We start from the raw sequence: 21977 nt of genomic DNA on the forward strand, positions 1-21977 counted from the left end.
ATAAGAATAAACTCATATGAGTCTATTAATAACTTTCCTTTTGATAGATCTGTATTTTAGCAGGAGGATTAATGCATGATCTACTTATCTTAATTCTGTATATCATCTATGAAATATATACTTAGGAGTATCAGATAAAAATAGGATGCCCAGTTACATTTGAATTATTCATCTGAAGTATATTCTTTGTGCCTTTCTGATTTGGATTCCAGGGCTTTAATTCTGAAAAGTTTCATAATGTAATAGTATTAGTACTTTGAAAAAAATGACAACTGCCTAGGAATTGAGCTCCAAAAATAAAAAAACAAAAAAAGGTGCAATACTTTTGGGTATAAAATTGGAACTCAAAAAGCAAAGGAATATAAAATGAAAATCATTGAGTCTGATAATTATTCTGAGTCTAATAGCTGGTATTAGAAACAAAAATATATGTGCATAGAGTATGAAAGCTTATGCAGAAAGCGTATGAAGTACAAGGAATGAAACTGGTGCAAGTCAATGGGAAGCCACGCCCCCCCACCCTGCGTTACACAGTCTGATCGGACTGAGGTTCTCTTAGTTGACTTCTCAGCTACGGCCCCCTACTTGTGGAAATTGCTAGTGGCAGACTTTCTTAAGATTTGCTAAAGATTATCAACACTTTGACACTTAGTTGAAACCACTCCTCAGAAACAATGAGAAAGAGCACTGGGGGGAAAAAAATTGTCTTTTAAATTGAATGTTGTATTTGTAATAGAAGTTTCTACGTACAAGTACTTGCAGAAACTTGTGAATAGACAAAGGGTAGCCAGTAACTGAGGGTGGGACCACACTGTTCTGTTAGACTATAGTTAATAGTATTTTCACACCTTTTATTTGAAACATAGAAACTTTAGAGAATAGCTCTTAGGGATATTACATTTAAACTCTTTTCTACTTAAAATAGCTTCCAGAGATGTCAAATTTTGGAACAATGCAAGGTTTTCAAGTCAGTTTTGTTTTCTACTTATTTATTTTTAGCCTTACAACTTAGCACCTTGACCAGAAAATAACAGACACCAATAAATGACTGTGAAACAAATGCTAATTCATTGTTTCCCCAAATGTCTTGACTTCTATTATCTCCCTGAACCTGGCATATATGTTGCTCTGTGCTCAATGAGGTTTGACCTGAAGTTAAAAAAAAAATTTTTTTTCTGGATTAAGACTATTTTATTTATAGCTCCAAAGAAGTCAATCTTCTTTGAAAGTGATCTGTGGCTTACTCATTTTTTTTTTTGATCACTAGCAAATGATATAGTGTCTAACACATACTAAGCAACCAATACATGTCTCTAAGATGATGGGCGGATGAATGAATGAGCTTCTTCTAAACTAAAACTCTATGAGCTTTACTGTCCTGTGCATATGTTGGAAATTCCCTTTAATTATGCCACGAAAGTTAATAAGCTGTTTCAGTCAGTAGGAACACTAAAGAGTATTACAGGAAAAAAATATGGAATTCTAAATGAGAAGACAAACCTTGATGTAGAAGCTCTTTTCTGTTCTGGCTAAGGCGTCTCAGGTAGATCTGCTATGTTGGCAACAAAGGACCTCCCCATATTCGTTGTAAAATTATAAGCTGAAAACAGATTCAACTGGAAACCTTCAGGAATGAACACAGAGTGTGTAACAAATGCATGTGGTTTTCAGTTACACCTTCTACCATCACAAGGTTCCTGTTGAACCAATGCGCATAATGGCTGATAAAAAGGACTAACAGCCCTCCAACGAAGGGTGTGCTTGCTGTGCCTGAAGTTATACTGAACCAGAAAATAAGATCGTCAAGTGCGGAGTCTGCCTTCACTATATCCTTATCCAGGCTGATCCACTGTCAGTCAAAAATGAATTTTTAACTAATTCACCCCTCACAATATTAACCCATGCTCTTTTACCAGACTTCCCATGAAACCTACTTTTACCAAGACAGGGTTTGGATTGTGGATCACACAAGCCTGTGACTATACCAGCCCAGACAAGAATCACCCGGTGGGACCGGCATGATCACTACTTGCAGAGCCACAAAGTCAGGCACTCGGTCAAGTCCAGGATGCTGTTTGGCTTTGCACAGTGATCATCCGACTACAAAGGGCACGCTGACAGTTCTTGCCAATTTGTTCTTGGTATTTAAAAAAGGCTGGCCTATCAAGCTGACTGACTTTCGTGAATATAAACCGCAGTGATCCAGTCACAGACCTCATTCTCACTTTCTTTTTCATCATATTGCCGATTCCAGTTTTGTCCTCATTTAGTTCTTCCTTTGTCTATTAGGGAATATTGGCAAGTCATCTGTTCCCTGTTTATGCTGCAACTTGAAAACTAACACTTTCCAGGAATGAATTTAAGTCATAGGGTTGATAGGATATGTTTGAACATGTAAAGTTCTAGCTCTTTCTTCCCCCTAACATCTTTTTAAAGCTATGCTACTCGAGTAAAAATATACATGTCTTATGGGGCATTTGATAACACAAATTGATGTCAGTAGATTCATTTTGTGATGACTCACATTTTCCCAGCAAGATACAGCCTCTACTTTGGACTTGTCTCACCCCCTTCATCCCTATCGTACAAGGAGATGCACTATTTTCAAACAAACAGATAATATCACAAGGAGAAAAAGAAGAGAGGTCCAGAGAATGAGACTTGAGCAACTATAAAAATTGATTTTTTTTTCTGTATAGTTAAATCACTTGCCTACTGGATAATTTTTGGAAGACAGTATCAACATAACAGCAGCAAAAACTATTCTTTAATTTCTGTCACACTGTCAGACTGTGATGTGAGAAATCATGAAGGGACAGGTAGAATTCTAAATTTAAAGAAGTCCAAAGAACTTCACAGCTTCACAGAAACATGCAGGGAATTTCTCCCTCTAAGATGTTAATAGGAGCTCTGGAGGTAGATGGTGTCACCAGGGCATTGTTTTCCTTCAGATTCTCTTTCTCTTCAAGGATCAGGCAAATCACCGGGTATGGAGGCTGATTCTCCTTTCTTACTAACATTTTATCAGATTCCCACCTCTGCTTGGTCCTGCACTGGACAGAACACACATGAGCTAAAACTGAATCAGGACTTGACCTGTTTTGCCCTTGTCGTGCATGTGATGACTTCTCTTACACTCTTTCAACTGATTATTTTCTCTTTGCCTAGTCACTGCTCTCTGCTCCAGAAGCCCAGAACAGACATGCTTTCTTGACATACAAACTGGAATGGAAAGAATCAAGAAAGATAAAAACTTTCAAGGTATATGGTTAGGCTATAATTTATTTCCCTTTTTTACTCTTATGAGTCATCCTTCCATAGACATGTCTTTAAAATGTTTTCCAAATTCTTCACATGAAATCACAAGTAGTATGGATTTAATTAAAAACTGTAAGATGGGGAATTCTTCAAATATATTCACAAAACAAAATAAGTGTTATGTTTTTACTTCCATGTTAATAGTCACACAGAAAACAGAATATAAGGAGTAAGAGACGTAACTACAAGCCTATGCTCTAATAAAATATTTTATTTTCATTTGGGAATCAAACAGGCATGCAGACAAGAACATTGCTTGCATACCATTACATAAATCCCTCGGATTGCAACACTATAAATATATTAATTAAATATATGTTTGATTATTTATTTATACTCTGCCTGCTTAAGAAACATGTGAGGCAATTATATGAAAATATAATGGCAATGCTTAAATATAATCTTGTCTTTTATAGTGGAATGTGAAAATATTAAAATATATTCATAGTCATATGCATATTCTGAAAGATCATTTACATATTTAATATATTATCCATGTGGTTCTTTCTCTATATTTTTTAGACTTGACATCCCTATGAGTTTCTATAATTTTGGAGTGCATTTTTTATTAGTTATCTTAGTGATGGTTATTTTGCAATGAGCAACATCAGGATTTTGTCTCTTCCTCTTTCTTATATTTCATGTTACTGCTTGGTGGGTGAGGGAGGGCATTGAAATGCATAATTAAACATTATCTTTCTCTTATAAAGACATTTTTTCTGACTCTCTAGATTATCAATATTTTGTTGACTTAGTAAAGGCACTTTAGTTTCACTTGCTGTTATTATCGTACCTGGCTTTTCAGCTGATTTTGAAGATCTTTTCCTCTTTACTTTTCTATTCAGTTCCCAAAGTTGAGAACTTACAGCTCACAATTTTTGTTTTGTATGTTTTTCATCTCTTCTTTTGTCCACATGACTAATTGGGAACTATGCCAGATTCTTATCAATTCACACATTACAGCCCTAGTCAAAACTAGAGGTATGCTACCATTCAGTCTTCACTTCCATTAAAACAATTAAACGATTGCTCCTAAATGAAATATAAAAAAGAAAAAAGAAATCCTGCTACTTTGCAGGCCCTCATTTAAAATACATATAAAAATGCAATGTGTGCTTAACAATCAAGTGTGTTTCAGGATAATAATCTGAAAGCCTTGCTGGTAACGTTATTCCCTATTCAAGAGTATCCCTGGTGTTGCAGATAACGTTTACAAGTAACAGGGACCTTCACGCTACAGGGATCTGAGTCCGTGACGTTCCACTCAGGTGCACCATGCCTCTGGGGACTAATTCTGTACGGCCAGAGAAAGTATCCTGTGGTAAGCTTTCTCATCCTAAATCACTTCTTGCATTATAATCTGACCAGATATTTAACACTAATCTCTCACTTTGATATTTGCAACTGAACAAAACATTTCTAAGTTTGACAGCAAACCTGGTACACTGTTTAAGTCTACATACAACTGTCTCCAGACACTTACTGTGATTTTCCCACACAGTGATGATAGATTCATTTTTTAAATTAAAGATTCATTGATATACAATCTTAGAAGGGTTTCCCATACACAACTCAGTGGTTCAACATTCACGCCCCATATTATCAAGTCCTCATGCCCTCCAGTGAGGTCCCTGTCCATCAGCTTGGTAACATGTTACAGAGTCATGAATTGTATACTTACCCACTCAGGTTGGTGGAAGGCAGCACATGCACCGAGTTAGAGTGTGGGCGACTACCCCTTGTGTTCTCTGATGCTGGGTGTGTTATGTGTGTGTGCGTCTGTCTATACACCTCCAAAGAAAATGTAAGTGGATTTCTCTTCTCATAATGACAAAAGTCTTCTAAGTGGAATGATAGGGGGACATTTATTTTTTAAAATAACTTTCTCAATAAAAGTGAGTGCTACAAATGAGTACGCTAAATGGTTCTCTTATTTAATACGTACTGGGGAGAGGGAGGGATGTGAAAGCCCGGCTCTAGCACTTGGTAATTAGATTAGATAAAAACGTTTAAGTAAAATTTTCTATCTGCCCTTTCCGTCAAGGTCACATCACTACACACGGCTGGTCAGTTCTTGAGAGTTCTTGGTGATAGGGAAGAGACTTCCTGGTTAGCGCGGCACCCCTGCCGAGCTAGGCCAAATATGCTACATAACCTTTTAAAGTTATGTCCAGTCTGTGAATCAAGGATTGCTACAATTACCTTTAGTAGTTCCATGACCTGGACACAGGATTGGTGAGTAGGCATCTCAGTGACCTTGAATTTAAATCTCCCGCCACCAACCAATGGCCTTGTATTTAAAGCCCCGCCAGCACTCACTCCCCTGCATACGTAGGGCCTCTGAGATTCGAGGCACTCTGATCTTTTGCTGACCTACATTCCTGCATCAGCTGCAGCTAATAGGGACCTTGGGAGTTCTGTGAGTGCAAAGCAAGATAGCCCTTCCAGAAACACCTACCTTGCCCGCAACAATCAAGAGGGAACCCTAGAACGGACTCCTCTCTGTGAGGCCTCGAACTCTCCTGTCCTTCATATCACCTACAGCTTTGCCATCACAAACTGCCTTAGAACAAGAGGCCTCACCTCCTCTGTCCTCTGTCACCAAACAAAGCCCGGTCATCGCTTTACTTTAATTCCCTGTATAGCTCATGCCAAACTGCTCTCCAGCTCTGGAAATTTCCACTGAGCCCTCGGCAACTCCCCTCACCACCTCTTCAGTATCAATAGCTCCCTATTCTTGCCCATTACAACGTCATTCTCATTACCACATAAATGTCGCGTCATGACCTCCATATTGAAAGAAACAGAACCGAACCAAACCCTCTTGTCCTGACTTGCCCTCCAGCTTTGCTCCTTTTTCTCCTTCCCCTTGTAACCAAACTCCTTAAAACACTTGCCCAGCCTAATTGTTTATGAATGCTCTTCTCCTTCTAAGTGTTGATCTTAGGAAGAACAGTCTTTGGGAAACAGACGTACCTGAAGGCAATCAATGAAATCCCATTTGAGTTCGTATTTATCAGTCTCACAGAACCGGTTTGTGCAAATGCTTCAGACAAGGCTTGTTTCACGATAAAGTAGCTCAGCAATCAGATGACTCTACTGAAACTGCTTTGGGTGAGGGTCACCAGTGGCCCCCCACCTTACTAAAATCAGGGGTGCACATTCAGTCATTTTACTTGACCTCCCAGCACTTGAGAGTTGATCTCTCCCTGCTCTTTGAGACACGTTCTTGACTGGATTTCCAGGGCACCATGCTTCCCTGGTTCTCTCCCAGCTCTCTCATCTCCATCTCCTTCTCCTTCGCTGTTTCCCCTCATCTCCCCATTCTCCAGGCTTGGAACCCCCCACTGCTCACTTAGTGGATCTCCTCTCTTTTCTATCTGTATTATCTAATTCATTTCCAGGTTTTAAGTAACATCTAGGGTACATTTGTATTTGTACACTGTGTATTTAAATAACAAATAGGGTATATTTTATATATTGCAGCAGAGTAATGAGACCTGTTCTTGAAAATAGTGTAAAATTGTAGGTAGCACACCTTTCCACACATCTTGTTTTTATCTTCCTTGATTACTGTTCTCATCATCCATGTGCCAAATACCCCAAGTTTCATATCGTTCAATATCCTCACCAAGGTGCACCACTAGGCTTACCTTCCTCAACCATACCCAAATTATGATATTTTCCAATTTACCTGTCCTTCAGAATATATCCAGAATTCTTGGAAGAGATTTATGACACGGCTATCCTCCTCTCCTTTAAGTACTTGAGAAAATTAAGGACATGGGGGTTCAACCTCTCAGCCAGAATGCACATCGGGCATCTTCATCCCCAGTCAGTTTGTACTGATCTTCACGATGACGAGTGGGCCTTCAGCTCACTTAAGTACCCTTAGATATTGCAAACCTCACCTGACATCCCCGTCCCATGCATATGAGGATGAGCGGAAATGTTTGAGTTCAAGCTGATGATCAGATTCATTCCGATGCTATCTGTAAACCTCTCTCTTTTTCTAACTGAAAGGGATATTGCTTTCCGCAAAAATGTTCTAAGAGTTTTGTCCCTCACCAAAAATGCACCTGTGTTACTTTCCTAGGATTCTGTGACAAATACGCACCAACTCAGTGACTTGAAATACCATGTACTTATTTTCTTATAACTCTGGAGACCAGAAACTGAGATTAGTTCCACTGGGCTGAGATGCCGGTGCTGGCCGGTGTGCTTCCCCCAGAGGCTATGGGAGGAGCCACTTCCTGCCTCTTCCGGCTTCTGGTGGTTCTCGGTGTTTTCTGGCTGTGTCTGCGTCACTCTGAGCTCCGTCCCCAAGGTCACCTTTTTCTCTGTGTGTTCGTAAAATCTCTGTCTGCCTACCTTTTGTAAAGATATATGTGACTGCATTCAGGGTCCACCTGGATAATCAAGGATAACATTCCCACATCAAAGTCATTAACTTAATCATAACTTCAAAGTCCTTTTTTGCCATGTAAGGTAACTATCACAGATTCCAGGTCTTAGGATGTGGGTATCTTTGCAGGAGCCATTATTTGGATTCTGACCCCCTAATCTTCTACCCAAATTCCAAGAACTATCTGTAAATACTATACCTTAAGAAAAAAGAACAATTATTAAGAAATCAGCAATTTTTCTCAGAGTTTATTTCCAGTTTTGGATTTCTATGTGTTACCATTTATCTCACCTATGCTTTATTTTGCCCATATATAACTCAGACTATAATTTATTAATCAGTAAAGAGGAAATGTGTAAAAATCTGGAACTTTCAAATATACATTTGTTGTTTTTTAGTTTTGTATGCGTGGCTTCTTTTTAGTAAGGATCAGAGTATAAATCTAAAAGCTTAATGAAAATGGACAAATACTATTTCTCTGTTTCAAAACTACAGTCCTGTATGAAAAATAATTTGCACAGCATTTTCAATTCCGTTAGTACAATTTTTGCCACCAGAATGAGGTGTCATATTTTTATTGCCTGATATATATTGGGAATTAGAATCGCATGCCCTACCACCCTGACCTTTATCTATATTCTGCATTTTGATTGGCTAACCTTTCTACTTCTTCTTCCTATTTATAGCCTTAGTAAACTAGGAGGAGCAGGTGAAATGTCCAGCCAGTAAATATACAAATAGCAGAAGGTCAAGCTGATAGAGAAGACAGCTAAATTTCATACAGGAATAGGTAATATTCCAATGCCAGCACCTCATTCTCAAGCCAACATTTAAATAAGAATGTAAGCATAACTGACTCCATTCTCTAAAAATGAATAAAAGATATATGGCAAAATTAACCCATTCTGCATAATGCTGCAACTTCCTAGCTTTCCATGGAAATAACCTTGAAATATTACTTGAGGTCACAAAGTCAGTTTTCATTATGACCAGCGTGATATATTCTTATATTTGTATCTTAAGTTCTGTATAAGGAAAGCTGTTTCTGATCTGTCGTCTTTCTTGGTTGATACAAAATCACAGATTGATTGTGACTTGAGCACAAATCCATCTCAAGAAGTCCAGATCTGTTCCTTTTTATTACATTAATAGTCTTAGTATGTTTATAATTAGAATAGTGTCAAAAACTATCACTTAAATTTAGAATAAACTGTCTTTTGGAAATTGGACACTAGTGAAAATGTTTCATTGAAAAATAAATCTAAATATTGTCTACATTATGAAATACAATAAGGCTATCATCTTACATGCATATTTCAACAAATGAAACAGATCTTACAACCAACAAATTTATGCATAAATGCTGCTTCAGATGTCATTTTAAAAGATGTCATTGCACAAACCAATGAGCAAATAGTAAAGATGTTTTAAGATTTCTTCTACATCTTGATTAATTGTTCCTGATACCTCTGTTCACAGGAAGGTAGTTAAGTATGAGCAAATTATACACTTGTTTTCCAGGCCCTTCCAGCAGCACACATCTTTGAAGAGAGTTTCTACTGTCTTTAAAATATACATACGCAGGAAAAATATTAAAGCATAAACATATTTTGCCTGGCCAAGGGGAGATAATGAGGTTTAAATTTCTCCCATCCCAGCATAACAGAGCTCGAAGATACCAAACACAATCCCTCATTTTTCAAGTAGACAAACAATCTCCGAGACTAGTCCCACAACTAGACCAATTTCTTCTATTCAAAAGACAACCAAGATAAATGAGCAAAATAAAGTTTAAAAGGGAAAAGAGAATTTTTTAATAATTCTATATTTTTATTATACCATGCTAAGTTTTATCAATATTTTGGGTCAAAACACAGTTTACCCTCTGGGATATAGTATCATAGTGTGATACATACCCAGACAAATAGTATATATCTCTAGAGAGAGACGGACGTAGAGTTAGCTGAAGAGTGATGAGAGATTGAACAAGGATGTTTGTTCTTATTGTTTTCTTGAATGCATCCTATTGTTTTAAAGCTGTTTAGTCTAAAATCTAGTGGGAAGGATCCACCAGAGATGTCGAGGTGGACCATTAAGAGAAAGAGGACAAACTGACCAGTACTGACTTGAGAGTGTGGAAGGGCATGACCTTGAAGCCTGGGAGGAGGATCTGCCCATGAATTGAGGGACTCAGGCTTGTGGGGTCGATTTGTAATTTTGTAAGCATGTTTAGGGAGCTGGCGATTCCTACTGAAATCATAGGTATGAAATCTAAGTTGTAGAAGAAGAAACATAGGACACGGCTGATGAAGTGGAAGAATGGAGAGGAGTCCGTGGAAGGGCCGCAGTGAGATAAGAAAAACCAGTCATAACCAAACAGGTGACAGTGAGCTGAAAGAAGGCATGACGTACCCAGGGAAGGGGACCCTGCAGATCTGGCTACTTGAGTGACGGAGCAACTACAGATGATGACAGGAGTCCAGGTCAGGGCTGAGAAGATGGTACTTATGGGGTGGCAAGGTATCTTTCTGGCACCCCAACACCTTACCACAGCAGTAATAACTCTTGCCTAAAATCTGATACTTGAAATTTACTGATGTAAATTTACTCCATTACATATTGGTATTCAATGTATACTAACTTATGGATTTTAAGTATTTAAGATTAGTGAAACCAGAAATACAAACAGGTATTTTTCTGACTTGTAAACAAACAACAATAAGAAGACAAAAACCGGGAATGGCAAAGACCTAGTGAACTGAACTCTCCAGCACACTTCCTGAGCAACAGATACAAGATGATTCTTGGCAGAATGCCTTCACATATTATTTATTTTCCCATGTTTGAATTGATAATTTAAATTTAGTATCTCCATATTTTTTTTAATACATGGCTTTGCCTTGAGTTACAGAATTCTAGCAGGATAAATGAAAAAGTTAATGAGATAAAACTTTAAAAGGACATTTGAAATTCTTAAGTCTTTACCTCACAATATTCTGAGACATCCTTTGAATGATGTTTTTTAAATACACTTTTAATTTAATAAAACTGTGAATCCTTAAATTTCATGCAATGTATTAGAAACAATCTAACATAAAGTAGGAAAACATACTCAAATTGAAATAAGTATTATTCCATTTTTTCTTATTTAGGAAATGGATATTTTTAGACACTCTATACATTTGTCTAAGATGTAGAAATTAAATGTTTAGAAAGCCCTAGATTAGATTGATTACCGACAGATACATTAATATGCCCCAATGTCATTATTATAGTAAGTTGGTACCTCTAGTCAGTTGACTGGTGTAAGTTCATATTATTATGATCTGTGCTTCTTTTACATCCAAACAGCACCCAAACAACCAGGAGAGCCAAGTATTGCTTAATTATTCCTGAACTATATTATTCATGATAGAAATTTCAGACTTTGTTAAGGATTATTGATCAGTTCATAGTTTTTGTTATAGAAGAATGCAAACAGATTAAAGATGTGCAAAATTTAATGAAGGAAATTTCTCTTTGTATTGGGTGAATGAACTACATCAGAAGCTTTAAATATATTTGCAGATTTTGAAATGTATAGTTTCTCAGGATGTCACAAGGACTTATCAAGATAGCATATCCAATATGAGTTCTAGGTGGATTCGAGAGTTGAAGAAGCTATTTTATAATCCATGTTTCCAACTAGTTACAAAGAATAATGCTTTTTTAAGAAAATCAATATTCAACACTTTAGGTAAGGAATAACTTACTTATCTATATCCCAGATGCTGACTGGCATTTATAAAGTATTTAAAGCAATCAAAACATTCATCAAAACAATGACTTAATTAAATCTATTAACTTAAATATAAAATTAGAAAATATGTAACATAAATATACCATATGATGTATAAATATAAATAAGACAATAGATAGAATATAATCATAAAGAAAACCCAGGACAAATAACAGTTGGTATGAGTCGAGTACCTAAATTTCACGGTCTGAAGCCCTACAGAGCAGCTTGGAGAGTTCAAAATTTGGCTCCGTATTTCACAGATGCCAAGAGAAGAGGTCATCATAGGAAGTTGCTGGGGTCAAGATATCAACAAAAATAAAAACACACTGGCTGCTCAGGACAACCCACGTCCTGGGACTGAGACTGAGGAGACCTTCCTTTCCTGGCTAGTCCATCTCAGGCGAACTCCCTCCCCGGCAACCGCAGTCAGACCACCATCTACGCTGGCGCCAGGCCATCTACCGACCAGTTTCTAAATCACTGATATACACCACCTTATCTGGATCCGTAGAACCACTTATAAGTAATTCTTACTAATAAGAAAGTGATAGGAAGAACAAAGGGTTTACTTAACTTTACCAATTTGTATAATATTTAGAACTGGCAGTAACAAGATTTAAAACCAGGTATGTCCAACTCCAATCTGCACTTAACCAGTATCTGTGTAATTAATGGGCATTCAATTTTACCAAAATATTTCTTAAAAATACATGTGTACAATACTTTCACACCAAGTATCATTCACAGAGTGCTGGGACTGTGGAAAGGGGGAGAGGAGACCACAAAATGTGATCCATCTCTGACTGTCTAGAGGTTTCTACTGATTTGTTTTGCTTGGTTCTAATCTGAAAGAATGGATCCCTATAAATACAGCTGTTTGGGTTTGCAGTGGTGTTTTTAGTTTTCTTTGCTCTTTTGTCCTCTTCAAACAGGTGGGACCGATTAAGCAATACATTCTCCTAACAAGCATATGGAGGAAGGCTGATTTAGGCTGTCAGTTAAAATAAGAGGCATGTGCCCGGACAGCTAGTGGACAGCACTCATGAAAACTGAGAAAACTACCAAGGGGACATCTAAAGACAAGGCCAACGTTCCTCAAGGCAGAAGGTCATAAAGAGCCCAGAAGGCAGGCTCCTGCCCCATCGCCAGACAGCGGCTTCACCTACTATGTCTCTATTCCACTGGCAGAATCCTTCTTCATGCCTACAGTCCTACTTAGAATTTCCTGCTTTTGACTCAGTGACTAAGCTGCAGGCTAGCTTTATTCCTGATTCATTTTATCACCATCTTACCACTTTTCTAGTCCAGTCCTAATAAGAGACAGGTCCTGCCTTATCCCAGAAAATTATTCTGTCTGCTTGTTGACCTCTGTGGGTACAATCCACTAAGTGACTAATAGTAGAAAATTCCTTAATTCAAACAGCTCGAAGAAAAACTTATGGGTCTTTATCAGAAAATACCAACAAGCAAACAAAAAACCAATTACCCTAATAAAATTTCAAAACAGCCATTTTAACTGAGCCAGTACATTCGGGGGGGGGGGGTGGTTGAGGGGTGGGAAATGCTTTCACTTTACAATTATACTTTGAATTAATAAGTATAAAATTGAATTTGTACAATGCTCACAAAAGCTGAATCAAGTTAATTTCCACACCTAAACTCATCATTTTGAAGAATGAACACATATGAACACAATATGCTGGATACGACTGACAAAAAAAGGCAACACGACTTGGCATAGACACATGACAACAGTTTGTTTTTCTAAATTAGTATCTTGGATCAAATTTCAGATAACTGCCCCCAATCAAAAGCTGTCTTTGGCGCTTCCTCTTCATGTTTGGAATCCCTCGGAGTTTCTAATAGTAGCTACCAGTAGGTGCTCTGCATCCTTACTTTGTTCACTGGCTGCCAAAGTCTCCTGTTTTTCTCCAACCATTTTTGCCAATTCTCCCATCACACTCGGCTCTCCTTGGTTCCATTCCATCCAGATCATTTAATACGTGAAGTGACAATGGAATATTAAGATCACACAAAATAAGTTCTGTGAGAGGTAGCTGGATTATTTCTGACCCCTGCTAGGTACACTTTCAGAAGACACTAAAGTGATCATTGGGAATTTCAAACTCCATGGCTGAAGGAGATATTTTTTTGTTTAGAAGATATTATTTGTCTAAATAACTCTCATGTCACTTAATTTCTTTTTAAACATAAAAGTTGATCTCAAGATACCTCCATTAGCTGTGAAGTCTCTCTAGTCATCCTTAACTGAAAATCCACTTTAAAGATAATTGTTACTGAAATATGTTTTTCACTATCACCAAGTAAAATGTTTATCAGAAACTAACACAGAAAGAAAGCATATTAGTTACTTCAGATAATTTAACCTTCATAGGCAGGAAATCAAAATCCGTAATCTCTTCAAAACACAGAAACACAGTAACTGCAGAAACACAGTGTTACATTAGAAATGGACTAATCTTTGGACAAAAATTGAGTGCTTCTATATTTATGGACTTAGAGCCCTTTAGAGTTTCAAAGGAAAAAAATCTATTGCCCTAGAATTCTGGAGTACAATAAAAAGGACAATGATATTTTGTTAATTCTATCCAAGTTGCATCTAAGGTCAGCATGAGTCAGGAGCTCATGAAGGCACCCAGTCTCAGGCCCATGTTCTCTGCATTCTCAGTCAACAAATACTTAGACTGCACTCTCGCCAATAGAATCTCAAATTTATTTCATGACAAGTATCTTCAAGCAAGCTAAGAACATGTGACGGATAGACTTGAGTAAGTCTGTATTCTTAATTTCATTTCATTTCAAGAGTGGTGACAAGGGAACATATAGATGTGTCAAATTAATAAAATCAGGTACAGTGAGGGATATTGGGCAGAATTTAGACCTCTAGAGACTAAGGCTATCTGCAAAAGGTGACCTGAAGGTTGAAGGGCTTTGAGGTAGAGAAGAAAGAGAAGGTGGTGGGAAGGCAGTTGCAGGAGCCAATGCCCTTACCAAGTGGAGGGCGGGAACAGCCGCAAAGTAGCTTATATCCAGTCACTTCACTCAACTGCGGGGACTGGGTGTGAACTATCAGACTGGGACAGTTTGGATGGGCTTTGAATGCCAGGCTCGTAACAGAAACTTTATTCTGTGGGTTCCATGTACCCCCTAAAGGACTGTGAGGAAAAAGAAAGCGATATGATAAAAACCATGTGCCTTTGATGAATTTGCATAAGAAGGCAAGTGTGTAGTCAACTGACCAGCAAGGAAACTCTTTTTGATGGGGAGCAGGAAGGGGGGGACTGAAATTCACGGTAAAGTGTGAAAGGTGAATTACGCAAAAACGCTGATAAATTTTCTTCCCTTCCCAGAGTGAAGTGGGACTTGCTTGTTGTAAAGAGTGACGTGATACCTATCTATCAGTACATACACTAGTTTGTAACATTAGACAAATAACCAAATGCAAACAGTTTATAGCCGATAAATGACGTCATGGGAAAAGGTGCATGAAGCATAGGCCAGGGACAGAGTTATACATTGACTCTGTCTCCATTCCTTCCCTTCCTACATTGTTTCCTATGGATTCCCTTCTCCTAATATCTCATCTGTAAAAAATGATAAAAGAAGATCCAATAATATGTTTATAATGAACGTAACACCAGGTGCAAAACATCCTTTAACCTACAGAGCACATGAAATGAAGTCAGGTTGTAAGCAATTAGAATAGAGAGCAACTGTACTTTTCCTGTATGATCAAACTTTATTTCCTTCAGAAATAAGATATTTCATCATTTGGCAGCACTGTTATTAAAGGCTGATATTTTAGATTTTTCTATTTCACACATTTTAAGGGGTCAGGGGTAGTGAACTATATTTTACATACTGAGCACTGGAAATTGCAGTGTAATAAGATTCTGTTACTCCACATGTTATTATCTCTTAGTGGGAACTGACATCAATGAGTTTTGTTAATGTATTTAAAGATGGAAATGGAGATGCTGAAAAAGCATTAGGAAAATAAGATACATTGAGAAAATTATCTTGTTCTACAGTGACCCCTTTGATGTGTTACCTTGAACATTTTGTCATTTCTGTAACAGCCAGGGTGGATTTTAGTTATGACCCTCACTGATGGAAAAGCGAAATCCTTGAATTACCAACTTGAGGATTTAACACTTCCTGGTTCTACTAAAAGCTCGAGCCTGATTATGGAATGAGCATATAATTAAGTCTCTCTACTTCTAAAAGTTTTAGGAAGGTATCAACATTAAAATACACTTAGTTAAGCATTTGCTTTTGCGATCCAGGATGCACTTTTTAATGGGTGCTTTGAAAATCTAGACCTGCAATGCCCAGTATCACATTTGGCAGTACACGGGCTGTTCCCCAGGGTAGCTGCCCACCACCTTTTGCCATTGAGTGCTTAAAATGTGATGAATGTGAACAGAGGAACTAAATATGTTATTTTCAATAATTTTATTTTTAGTAGTCTCCTGAGGCTGGTGGCTACTGCACTGGACAGTGTATGCAAGATAGAACAGGTGGCGAGAGCCGCTACCGCCACAGCTGGTTGTGCCTGGGTTCGGAACGAGGCTCCGTGACCACTCCCGTCTCCTCCTAAGGGGTAAGAGCCCCGCAACCTAAACTGAACTAAATCTCTCTGCTCTTCCTACTATTTTAAAACCCGTAACCCATTCCTAGTGTCAAGAGCCTTCCAGTCCGTAATCATCCCACAGGTTCCCTTCGTCAAATAGAATGGGCAACCTGCAGGGAATACCCGGGCTGGAGATGATCCAGGCTGTCCCTCTGCCCGCAGAGCCACTTCCTTTGGTAAGTCTATCATCACGTATTTCTTGGAACTACCAATGCAGTTTCCTAACTGGGTTTCCTATTTCCGTTTCTGCTGTGTCTTCTCCATCACCCCTAAGCCCTCTTCAAAGTTGCCGCTCCAAGGGTCCTCACTGTTGCGAAAGGCACTAGGGATCCCTCTTGTTTTCTGGGGAAAAACGGATATAATGTGCCAGCCCCTCAGCGTGTAGCAGATGTAGTTTTATGCTCCAGGTCTCTGATTCCCGGCCACTCTGTGACCTTTATTCTCAGCTCCCTAAGCAGGTCAGGTTCCCCCGTTGCCTTGATCTTGCTACGTACCGCACAGACGGCCTTTCCTTCCCATCTAGCCTGGAATGGCTCCTGCAGCCTCTTTACCCTCAGCCTCACTGCTCGGCCCCTGCCCACATTTTGGAACACACATACCACCACCACCACCACCACCGCCAGTATGGTTACACACATACTGTGGTTCTAGAAGTATCTTCTCCAGACAACGTCGCCTTAGCCCTCACTGGACCACCTCACATCTCTCCCTCCCCATCATTACATCCTGATTCTTACCACACCTCCTACCACAATGAATTGATACTGCTGTTAAATATCTCTATTTTCTCCAGGTACCCTTCTGGTGGGCAAGCAGAAGGCAGGAATATGATGTATGTGGGGATCAGATGCAGAATGAGAACAGATGAAGAGTAAACATTTAGACGTGAAATAAAAATTAGAATAATTCAAATAAATAAACTCCTGTATGTATAGTCAAAGCTTCCCATTCGGAGGCCTTAAGAAAATATGATTTTACTGATGTGGATGTGCACACATATTTATGTAAATAAATAAATGTATATACATATATTTATACACATGCATATTCATATTTTATTGTTCCCAGAAATTATATAAACATGACTTGAAAATAAAAACATACTGGAAACTTCTAAGGAAAAGAGAATTTAAATTAAGTGGGTTATACCCTTATTTATAAAATATTCAGTTCGGCTACTGATTATCTCTACTTGGTTATAAAGAAATGAATGTCCTCACACTTTTCATGTATGAAAGCATTTTCCTTTGTCCTTTCTCCTCCTTCTTTTCCACAGTAAGGCAGAAAATAGTTTGAGTTATCTCACCAACAATTTTATAACATGTTTAGGCTATCACAGAGTTGTCCCAGTTAACACTTTCTAAAGATCAAAGTTTATTCACCAAAGCCTTTGTCTATAAACATATTAATGAAGAGGTGATGGTAAAATCCCCACAATAGAAACCACTTTCTTTTCTAATACAGCATATACCTGAAAGAGCCTTGCAGGTATTGTGTAAGTACAGCCGTCATCTAGTTTATAAAGTGGCGATAGTTACTTTATCGCACTGCAGGAAGACACTGGAATTGCCTAAGGAGGCCAGTGCAAATTGGAGATCACTGGACAGGAGCAGAGCCACAGAGGCCCACTGTTGCATTAGGAAGACACCCAGGAAATGGGATCAGTAAGGAACAGAAGCCAGGACACAGCCAGGGCTGCACAATACGTCAGAAATCTATCTGAGTAGATAGGACACCGGGATCTGAACTACTTAGAAAATCAAGAATTTGGAGAGCATTTTTGTCTCTCTAGAGGTTTCAGTGAGACAGATACCTCTGGCAGTGAATTACATCTTTTCCTTACAAATAGAGTTTCCTTTTAAAACCTCCTGTCTTAAATTACTTTAATTCCTGGATGAGCACAGAGCCTGCAGCATGCTGATATTTCCCTATTCAATTTGGAATAGAGGTAATTCCCAAGTAATTACATCAATATAAAGGAAGGTACAAGATAACCCAGAATGGCAGGTAAAACAAAAGTTACTTACATTCACATTTGAAATAAACATACAGACTTAAACCATAATGAAAATACACTGCAGAAGAGCTGAAAAGTCATTCCACCCCATTTTACCATTTAACTCCAATTGGGAGAAAGATGCCCCTCTCTTACCTTTTGGGAGATTAATAGAAGACAGTGATTCACATTTGCATGAAAATTATTTTAAAAAATGCAACATTGCAAGAGATGAATTTGAGTTGCTCCAAAAACAGTTATTAATGCAAAATAAATATCCTGCAATCCAAAATTTGAAAACCAGTGGCAAAATTGAAAACAGAAAACAAAACTCTGTTAATCAACTAATCAAAGAAATGGCCAATGTCATAAATGCACAGGCAAAATTTATATAGCAAGGTGGACATAAGCACACTGTACAGAATGGAAAGATTTGGCAATGGGTCTATTTTTCTTGATTAATTAAAAGACCTGGCATTAATCTATTGAAATTATATGGAAATATCATCAGAGTGAATAAATTTCATCAATATTATAAAATGGTAGGTGAAATTTAAATAATCATTGTACCTTTTTCATGCATTTAAGTATAACTGAATTCCAAATATTAGGTGCTGTATGTGGTTTTTCAAAAGTTATTGCATATACTTAAGTACTTACTATTATTTCCTTGCAGCAAAAATCTACATCCACCACGAGAGCTTGAAGTTATTGCCTGTTAAAAAGTCGCAAAAACATGAATATGTTAATTTAAAATACAATAAAGCTTAAATTGTACTAGTCAGTAAGATTCTTTTATGTTAATAAGAAAATGTTATAACTATAATCTCCTGGTTTTCATGAATTAAAAACTACACTACACAAGGCAAGTGAAAACTATTTCTCCATGCACACTGTATGTTAAAAATACTACTGAAAAATGAAAAGAAAATTTCAATTACATAAAAAACAAAAACATTATAGTTGGAGTAAAGAATATCTTCATGTCCTCACCTTACAATGTTTATAGGCAATCTGATCATTGGTTTAAACGGAGTGAATAAATAGTTTGTGATATGCCGATTAGAGACTTATGTTTTAATGTTATACAAAATTCTCTTTGAGCAAACAAATCTTTCTTAATCCTTCAAACAAATTTGAAAACAATAGGAAAAAGATCTAATCAAATTTGAGAGCTACCACTTTGTGAATAATCAGTGATTCTATGATGGCAACATGTGGATAGAATGCACTATTTCACTCAATATTTGATCGATTCACTGAAGACACAAGTAAAACCAATCATTTATCATATGCTTGATATTGAGTAGTATCTGAATATTCAACATGGAATGGAGAACTTAAGTAATTATCTAAACCACTCAGGCCAAAAGACCAATTTACAAGAATTAACCAGCTCACTGGGGCAAATACTATTGGAGGAGTCTTTTCCTTAAATTATTTCTTAAATTTTAATTTTACTTTTCATGGACGGATGTTACCAATCACAGAAAGAAACATAACATGGTTTGAATAAGACCTACATAATGACAAATAAAATAACCTGAAAGTACATTTGTTAAAAAATAATTATTTTTAATCCCGAAAAAGGAAACATTTTTATTTATCTGAAAATATTGAAAAGTATTCTCTAATGATGCTGAAACTTGACTTGGACTTAAGTACTATTTCATTGGAACTATGCACTTCCATTTCAGCTGTTTATCCATTTTGACTTATTTTCATTTTTCAGTCACTGTCAAGAGCACAAAGCAATTTTTAGGCTTTTTCTAGTAATATGCAAACTGTTAATTTTGAAAGCTGCGCCTTTCCAAAATATTAACTGCTTTATATAGAAGAGGTAACATTTAGTAAAATTAGAAACATGTTTAATAAGCTTTTTAAATCCAGTAACCAAAATCTGCTGACATTATGTAACCTAAAATGTTTTTTTACATATTTCTTTACAAAGTGTTTTTTAAAAAATATCATACTACTTGAATTTAGAAAGGATGGTGTTTTTTAAAAGAAGAAAATATTGTAAGGTGTACAGTAAACCTAAGAAATAGTCTTCCATTATATAGGGAACAAATATTTAAGTGTAATAAGACTTTTTACTCAAGAAGATACTGAGATAAAAAATTTACTATCAAACCTCTTATTAAAAAAGCTATTTAGCAGCAGTTAATCTGAGGTTAAGCATAGAGAACATGAATAAAACAGTTAACAATCATGACTTTCTGCTCTTTAGTGATTAGCTAGGAAATGTTAGCATTCTGACATAATGCCCTATAAATACCAAACCCCATTTTTATTGTTGTAGGACTGCTCTTTAAAATGGATTGGTATAAATTTGTTTTTAACTTCAAGAGTAATTTTACATCTTATAGGAAACACACATAAAGTATATTTTTTATTTTATATAGGAATAAAGCTATATCCAGCAAAATATCTTTGATTATAAAATGACATTTCTTTCTATAAAATAATGTGCTAGCCATAGAAATTATTGAGATACATCTTCGTCCTTTGGCACAACAATAGCGACATCTGGGGTAGTTTTTGGTTTCCTTGCTCAACTATCCAGTTACATCTTTACCCTTTCATGGTCTTTTTTATTCTCCTCCTCAATGGAAATAGCCTAGAACCACTGTCACGCTTTGCTCCTGCTGAGGTGGCAAAAGAAATGGGAGGAACTGTGTAATCCCTGGTTATTTAAAAAAAATCAGATGTCACTTAAGGTGACTGAAGGAAGATTACTCATGAGAGAAAACACCCAGAGTGAATTTCTTCAACATCGCCACCCCTTCTACTTTTCAGTAGGGCTGCTTTCCTTCTGTTTAGTCGCCCACCTTGGTACGCTCCGCCTGACAGCACTGTGGACTCGAGCCCTGCTGAGATGTTTGTGTTGTGGAAATCTCTCTCTAACTGCAATATTATTTGGAAATAGCTGCCACGTTAGTTGGAATGGGGCCCCAGAGCCCTTCCGATCCCCCTGTACTCCTTCCCCATCTATGGCTCAGAAGCCCCCTAAGACCTCTAGGTTTTCAGAGAGAAAATCTGAAATCTACGTCTCTAGGTCCATGTTCTTTCCTTTCACTTCACTTTCAACACATGCTAAGATACGATGTACTTAGCTAAGATGTGAGTAAGAATAAAGGAAATAGACATAAAGACAGGACGTGAGGTAAGTTGCAACGAATGTGCCAAAGTTTTAGGAAACTGGTTGAGAAACACAGTCCTGAAACAAAAGTACTTAAAGGAAAATACTATAAATAAATGAAACTTTGCAGGCAACTTGTGCATCTTCATGCTCCCAGATGCTTTACATACATCATTTAAATATCTTATTTTCTGATATTTCAAGTGATTTACAACACAAGCCATGCACAAGATTTAGTTTGAGAAAGACTGTAATGTGGTTATCTTCCAAAAGACAAAAATATAAAATACAGGCTCATTCCTGAGCCATCAAGGACATCTGGTCACTCTTACATTATGCCAATTGCCTTAGCATTCTGCTGCAATTTAAATGACAGAAGTTGATGTAGTATAGGAAGTGACTCATGAAGTAGAACTCTTGTTTCTTGAAATGTGACTTGGTCCCAGATACAGCCATTACCCTTTCAGTATGCTCTTTATTGTCAAAACCAAGTAACATCTGATCACATTTGGAAGGACAAAAAGAGAAGAAAGAGAAAGAGAGAAGAAACAAGAAAGAATAACCCTCCTATTCAAATAGCCGCTCTCGGATTTGCACTCGAATCCTGGTGTGTGCACCAGGACGTGGCTTCCTCCAGCCTTAGTTCTCTCCTTTAGAATGCCTGGAAGCTCAGCACCAGCC

General features: G+C 37.4%; 1 protein-coding gene across 2 annotated transcripts in view; it reads right to left on the reverse strand.

Annotated features, from left to right (window-relative positions):
- TENM3 (teneurin transmembrane protein 3) overlaps window positions 1-21977 on the reverse strand; it is a 2338142-nt gene that overhangs the window by 1580475 nt on the left and 735690 nt on the right. For both annotated transcript variants that reach the window (XM_073219194.1, XM_073219195.1), the window contains one exon: window positions 18815-18869. The gene's annotated coding sequence lies outside the window, so the exon portion shown is untranslated. The remainder of the gene's footprint in view (window positions 1-18814; window positions 18870-21977) is intronic.

The sequence above is a fragment of the Manis javanica genome, chromosome 12 (genome assembly GCF_040802235.1).
Source record: "Manis javanica isolate MJ-LG chromosome 12, MJ_LKY, whole genome shotgun sequence".
In the NCBI taxonomy this organism is placed as follows: domain Eukaryota; kingdom Metazoa; phylum Chordata; class Mammalia; order Pholidota; family Manidae; genus Manis; species Manis javanica.